This window comes from Oryctolagus cuniculus, chromosome 5 (genome assembly GCF_051225735.1).
Source record: "Oryctolagus cuniculus isolate XC-2025 breed Fujian yellow rabbit chromosome 5, ASM5122573v1, whole genome shotgun sequence".
In the NCBI taxonomy this organism is placed as follows: domain Eukaryota; kingdom Metazoa; phylum Chordata; class Mammalia; order Lagomorpha; family Leporidae; genus Oryctolagus; species Oryctolagus cuniculus.
In genome coordinates, this window is record NC_142871.1 from 40,616,561 (window position 1) to 40,624,639 (window position 8,079).

Consider the following 8,079-nt stretch of genomic DNA (forward strand, 5'->3'; position numbering starts at 1 on the left):
AAAAACCCCATAAAATCTGTTTGATGGTATCCTTATTTCTTTAGGGAGCTGAACATTCTAAGCTCTTAGACTCTTGTGTGGTTTTCCAACATTGACTTTTCTCTTTTAAAGCTTTGTTTCATGAACCTAGACTTTCTTTGTTCTCTTGAGGATTACAATTTTTATACATGTTCTTTCTGCCAAACTTCTGTTGATTTCCACATTTTCCACTTTTCCCTCTTCAAAGGTACAACATAATTTTTAGTCTTATTTTTGAAGGACTTCTTGTTCCTAAGATTGTTATTGGATTTTGATTTTCCTTTTGGTTTGGTATAGAACAAATTTAGGTCATTTTTTTTCCCTCTTCTGCTTGAAAAGACCTGGCAAAATTTCTACACAGAAAATATCATTTTCTACTAATATTTTAATTTTCTACTTTATCTATTTGGCTCATCTTGTAGGTTTTATTTACATTATGCTGCCACTAAATTTTATATTATAAAAGCCACTTATTTTTATATTATTACTGTAAAACCCTATTACTTCTTCTATGTTATCTTTAACAAACAGTGTTGTCATTATCATTCACCTGATTTCTCAACTGCTCTAATAAAGACTGTATCTAATTTGCTCATTACGGTAGAATGAAGTTCTAAGATACTGCCCAACATATAATAGTACATGCTCAACAAAGATTTTGTAAAAAATTAATAAATTAATAAATTAATGAATGAACAAATGATTTAGTGCTTGACATAGAGTGATATCTTTAAAAAATTGCTTGCTAAATGAATGTAGAAAGGTATGTGCTAAGTATGGAACCCATATTCCCCTACCATCATTATAATATATAAATATTGTAGGTAATATATGAGGATAGTAATGAGGTTCCTCATCAGAATTTTGAAAATGAGGGGGAAAAATGTCACTTGAGAAAACCATAGGCCAACACATAACTGATTCATGCAAATCAAAATGAGGAACAAAAAGATTAACTCTAAATATGGATAGTTTGGGCAATTGGGCTATTGAAGGTATTAACATATGCCATTCTCCCCAAAAAAGGTCTATATCGGGGTGAGGGCAGTTAGGGATGTAACCTCAGATGAAGCATATCAGAGATAATGCTGAGACTATTCATCCAGGTCTAGTGAGGTCATGTCTCAAAGATACAACCTATTATAATAGCACATTGATCTCTATTGTGCTGTTGATTTTAACAGGCACTGCATATAAACCATCATTAAACATCATGTAACATAACTAATTCTACTGTTGAGTCAAATAAATTCCTGAGTGTCTGGTGTCATCTAGGATATGGGCACAGGGATTGAGCTGGAGAGCTCCAGACAGCTGAAAGGATCAAGTTGCAGTTTTTGAAAATAAAATGAATCATTTGCAAAGCAATAGTCCAGGTAGAAATTGAAAAGAAGGAGCTAACTGACTTCTGGCTAAATCACGGATATAAATGATTAGACGTAAAGGGGGAACTAGGGAAGAGGTGAAAGATGAAAAGAGTAGAACCAGAAGAGAGAGACAACAGGTCCAGGGAAGAAATCGGGAGGGTTGAAAGGAGAGCATCTGGGGAACACCCTCAGGTGGGGAACACAGCCACTTTTCAAATGGTGCCTGCAGCTTCAGATAGGAAGCAAAGAGCACTAAGAAGGCAGCCACACCACAATTTCCAGACTTTTCTTTTTTTGTTGTTTTGTTTTAAATTTTTTTATTTATTTTTTATTTAGTAAATATAAACTTTCAAAGTACACTTAGTGGATTACAATGGCTCCCCCCCCCCATAATTTCCCTCCCACTCACATCCCTCCCATCTCCCGCTCCCTCTCCCTCTCCCATTCCATTTGCATCAAAATTCATTTTCAATTATCTTTATGTACAGAAGATCTATTCAGTATATATTAAGTAAAGATTTCATCAGTTGGCACCCACACAAAAACACAAAGTGTAAAATACTGTTTGAGTACTAGTATAGCATTACTTCACATTGAACAACACATTAAGGACAGATCCCACATGAGAAGTAAGTACACAGTGACTCCTGTGTTTACTTAACAATTTGGCACACTTGTTTATGGCATCAGTAATCTCCCCAGGCTCTAGTCATGAGTTGCCAAGGCTGTGGAAGCCTTTTGAGTTCGCCGACTTCGATCTTTTTCCGACAGGGTCATAGTCAAAGTGGAAGTTCTCTCCTCCCTTCAGAGAAAGGTACCTCCTTCTTTGATGGCCCCGTTCTTTCCACTGTGATCTCACTCGCAGAGATCTTCCATTTAGGTCTTCCTTCCCCCCCCCCCAGGGTGTCTTGGCTTTCCATGCCTAAAATACTCTCATGGGCTCTTCAGCAATATCCGAATGCCTTAAGGGCTGATACTGAGGCCAGAGTGCTATTTAGGATATCTGCCATTCTATGAGTCTACTGTGTGTCCCGCTTCCCATGTTGGATCATTCTCTCCCTTTTTGATTCTATCAGCTAGTATTAGCAGAAACTAGTCTTGTTTGTGTGATCCCTTTGACTCTTAGACCTATCAGTGTGATCAATTGTGAACTGAAATTGATCACTTGCACTAGTGAAATGGCATTGGCACATGCCACCTTGATGGGATTGTATTGGGATCCCCTGGCATTATTCTAACTCCACCATTTGGGGCAAGTCTGATTGAGCATGTCCCAAATTGTACATCTCCTCCCTCTCTTATTCCCACTCTTATATTTAACAGGGATCACTTTTCAGTTAAAATTTATTTTTTTTTAACTTTTATTTAATGAATATAAATTTCCAAAGTACAGCTTATGGATTACAATGGCTTCCCCCCCATAACTTCCCTCCCACCCACAATCCTCCCCTTTCCCTCTCCCTCTCCCCTTCCATTCACATCAAGATACAGTTTTGATTCTCTTTATATACAGAAGATCAGTTTAGCATACATTAAGTAAAGATTTCAACAGTTTGCTCCCACACAGAAACATAAAGTGAAAGTACTGTTTGAGTACTAGTTATAGCATTAAATCTCAATGTACAGCACACTAAGGACAAAGATCCTACATGAGGAGTAAATGCACAGTGACTCCTGTTGTTGACTTAACAAATTGACACTCTTGTTTATGGCATCAGTAATCACCCTAGGCTCTTGTCATGAGCTGCCAAGACTATGGAAGCCCCCTGAGTTCACCGACTCTGATCATATTTAGACAGGGCCATGGTCAAAGTGGAAGTTCTCTCCTCCCTTCAGAGAGAAAGGTACCTCCTTCTTTAATGACCCGTTCTTTCCACTGGGATCTCACTCACGGAGATCTTTCATTTAGGTTTTTTTTTTTTTCCCCCAGAGTGTCTTGGCTTTCCATGCCTGAAATACTCTCATGGGCTTTTCAGCTGGATCCGCATGCCTTAAGGGCTGATTTTGAGGCCAGAATGCTGTTTAGGACATCTGCCATTCTATGGGTTTGCTGTGTATCTCACTTCCCATGTTGGATCATTCTCTCCCTTTATGATTCTATCAGCTAGTATTTGCAGACACTATTCTTGTTTATGTGATCCTTTTGGTTCTTAGTCCTATCATTATGATCAATTGTGAAGAGAAATTGATCACTGGGACTAGTGAGATGGCATTGGTACATGCCACCTTGATGGGATTGAATTGGAATCCCCTGGTATGTTTCTAACTCTACCCTTTGAGGTAAGTCAGCTTGAGCATGTCCCAAATTGCACATCTCTTCCCTTTCTTTCCCACTCTTATATTTAACAGTGACTTGATCAGCCGTCACCCTGACTGTTGATGAGCAATTTAATATGTTATCCCACTTAGTATTTTTGTTTGTTTGTTCTACTTAATACTTTTGGTTGAATACTATAATCAATACACAATTATTCCTAAGTGCTGAAACTTAACTGAAAAGTGATCACTGTTAAATTTCCAGACTTCAATAATGAGTTCTCTGATCAGAGGTGGCCTTGAGGAATCTAACTTTATGTGCATTTGCCATGTTTGACTAGAATGAGGTAGGTCATTATTTGAGGTTCTTTTGCTCTCACTGTATAATGAGTAAGGTGTCCATGCTGGAAAGGATGCATGATGTTAGACCTGAACGGTAATGAGTGCATTGAGGGAACTGCTGCCCTCTGGTCAACATCCTGCAAGACATCTTTCTGCAAGCACAAGTCTGTGTCTTCTTGGATTGCTCATATTTATAACATGAATATAAGGAATCTACTGACACTGCTAATGAAGATTTTACAGTCATCATCCCACATAGCAATCAAACATTGATTCAACAATTAAGTTTCTCAATATTTTTGGTTCATCTCCAATTCTTTCTTTCTCCTACCCTACAATCATTAGTTATCTGCCTGACACAGAAAAAGTGCCAAAGTAACAAATAGAAATAAACTCCGAAGAACCAACAACTGTATTGTTTGCTCTGTTCCTGCTCCAGCACTATACTCAGTGCAGCTACACAGGTCAACATCTTTCCACATAGGAGATGCTAAAATAAAAGTATTAAATATAGGAGATGCATCAATGTTTAGTAATTAAGACACTAGTTAGGATACCTACATACGGTATCAGAGTACCTGGGCTCAAAACCGCTCCGGCTCCTAACTTCAGCTTCTATTATAAAGTAATGACTCAAGTAATTGGGTGCCAGTCACCTACATGGCACACTTGAATTGAGTTTCTAGTTCCCAGTTTCAGTCTCCGCCCATTGCAGTAATCTGCCTAGTAAACCAGCAAACCGGGGCTCTTTTTGTCTTTCCAATAAACAAATACTCTTAAAAAATGTAGACTGTATTGTAAATGTCTGCACTAATTTCTTAAATCTCCAACAGAAAATGCCGACATTATGAACAAAATGAAAGAGCCTCGCTTTACTGAAGAGAAAGAGAATATTGTGTTGGAAAGGGAGTAGATTCTATTGCTACACTTGTATTTTTTTTCCAGTCTGAACCAAAAACCTAGGAAAAACTGGATTGGAAGTATTTTCTGCCAACATAGGGTATATTTCTTAAACTTGAGTTCGATGTTCCAGCCTTGAATGTTCAGTTGACAAATGAGATAGGCTGCAGGTGGGAATTTTCCTCTATGCTTTACCTTGCCTTGAAAAATAAAGCTAAAATATATAAAATTGCAGTGTTCAAAGAATAACTATGTTTTGACTCCAAGTTAGGATGATTCAAAGTTAACTTTTGTAAATAGAACTCAATTGAATGTTCTGATTTCTTGATCTTGTTTCCCCAAATGATAATGTAGATAAATAAATAGAAGTTAGAGCCTTTAGCTGAATCAGGAAGAAATAAACCAATAAGAATTATTCATACACACACACACACACACACTCAAAACCCACTACAATTCTCCAAGCTCCTCTTTGATCTAATAGTGTTGGGGAAGGTGAACCAATCATTAGGAGAAACTTATTAAGATAGGTAGTTCTTAGAGGAAATCCCTTTAAATGATCTGAGCTCTGATCATGTAACAGAACTCATTATCTTCCAAGTCAGTGGCATACTTATTATCTTCCAAGATCTTTGAAAACTTAGCCTTCCTCTTCTCTACTCAGGAAAAGAAAGGTGACCTCCAATATTGAATCATGGTCCAGAAGGAGCCTTGAATGCTATAGCAGATCAAGCTGTCTATCAAGAGAAGCTATTGTGATCCCAACCAGGAGAGTGTTCCTAGCCGAGTGTGGAAATGGGAAAGCACTCACTGAATAAATAGATACTCTTAACTTTATTTAATAATTTGTGTAAGGAGTACTTAATTTGGTGGTGGCTTGCACTTAGGCTGGGGAAAATTTAAGTTTTTCTAAATTAGTTCAGAGTCTAAGAAATCTGCAAAGAAAAATTCATTTTATTGATAATATTTGAGAAATTCATTCAACTCCAACTCAGCTAAGTCAAAGGAGAAAAACATCAAAGTGTTACTTCCTTCACTTGAAATATTTGTAGAACTTTTTGATAAAAAGAAACCATATCAATATGAAATATTCACAACTAAACTTCTTATATTATTAGAATCTTGATCTGTTCAACAAAATATTTGCATAGTAAAAATAACAAACCATGTTTCAAACAATTAACTGATCAAAAGTAAACAGAAACCTCTTATTTGTACAAAAGATATGTAAGAAAAAAGGCATCAAGCTAAGAAATCAGGCACATTATCTTTAATCCAAAAACCCATCTTGCTTTATTTTCTTGCTCTAAAAAGAAAGAAATTTTTACAAAATGTTCATGTAGATGAACATTGTTTAAAAGTTTCTTCATGCAACAGCAGTCTTTTTATGGAACCATTTTTCAGTAACATGATAAAATTGTTCTATATTTATAATCTAGCTCCATTTCTAAATATACTACATGAAAGTAGAACACAATCTTGAAATTCTAGAAAATTACTTGTTATTGATTTGGTATAGAAAACAACCTTCAATTTCATTCTAGTTCAATGCACTCCTACCTTCACACAGTTAGTAAAATGGTGCTATCTTATTGATGGTGCCATCTAAGCCCCGGACGCCATCTTGGGCTCTGGCCCCATCGCATGTTGTACATTAAGCTTTGATCCTAAGACCAAGCTGCCTTACTAGAAGTCAGGTGACCATATGGCCTAACCACAAGCGTCAGCTCCACCCCCACCCTAACAGGATTCTCTGTTCCTACTTCCTTACCTTTGCAAAGCTATATAAGACCTGTTCTCCCAGTACAGGGTGCTGTTTCTCTTGTGCATAGAAAGGCAGCCATGGAGAGGTCTCTCCCAACCAATGATAAACCTTTTTCCTTACTCCAGTGTTTCATGTGTTTTGTGGTGGCATACTCATGAAATGTGAGATCATATTGCAAAGGAATCTTACTACAAACTTGACAACTTTTACAAAACCATCAGCTTAAAATGGTACTATTTGCTATGATTTAGATATGATTAGACTGTGTTCCCCAAAGGTTCATGCGCTAGAAGCTTGGTGCCCAGTGTGGTGGAGTTTGGAAGTGGTAGAACTTAAAGGAGTAAGACTAATAGGATGTGATAAGATCATCTGGGCTTTGCCTTCAGAAGAGATTAGTATAAATTTTGTAGGATCTAAGTTCTTGAGCAAGACAGCTGTTACAAAGCAAGTCCACTCCACATGATTACTCTCTTCTGCAGGTGTATATTTCCTTTCACTCTTCTCTGCCTCCTTGTGACACAGCCAGGGGGTCCTCACCAGAGGCTGATAGAAGGGCCACATGATCTTGGACTTTCAGTCTCAAAAACTGTGAGATAAACAAACTCCTTTTCTTTCAAAGTACCCAGCCTCAGGTATTCTGTTACAGCAACAGAAGACAGATTAATATACTATTTCTTCCATCAGGCTCTTTAACTTGTTTATTTCTTCTGTATTATTAATGTCTATTAATAGATATGTTTATCTAATCGGCACTTTGTACTTCAGTAAAAACCTATAAAATAGCTGAAAGAAATGAAGACATGTGTGCTTATGACTTGATTGTTTCAATTCATTTTATTTATGGCTAATCTTGATAACATTTACCATTTTTCATTTCAGTTGGATTCAATATAAATGTGATTATTGATTATTTCTCTTACCTCTAAAAATAATTAAAGTTGCATGGACCCTTAATGTTTCTTCTACATATACTTGAGCCATTAAGTAACTTTGTGAGTTAATTTTTATCTCTGTCTTACTGATGATGTAACAGACTAATGAACTTCAGTATTTTTGGTGAATATATATCCAAGTTTCTGATTTCAAAATGTTGCTACTGTGTTTTAAATTATAAAACAGAACAGTAAAACGTGAATTATTTTTAAATGTGGGAGGCATTATACATAATAAGTTAAAATAACTTTAGATTTCACTTGTTTCAGAAACTGCATCTCCATTTTGGTGTCATCAAATTTGATGTGCATTACATCTGTACTGATCTTCCCCTCTTACCTTTTGCTTTTTTTTATAATGATTTACACTTTGCTTTACCTTCAGTAATACCATATTTTTAAAATCTCATCTTTATCCATTCCTATCTGTCATTTCCACATGAATATCCTTCAAGCCCAGACAGCAGATATCATCCTGCTATAATATATATACACAACA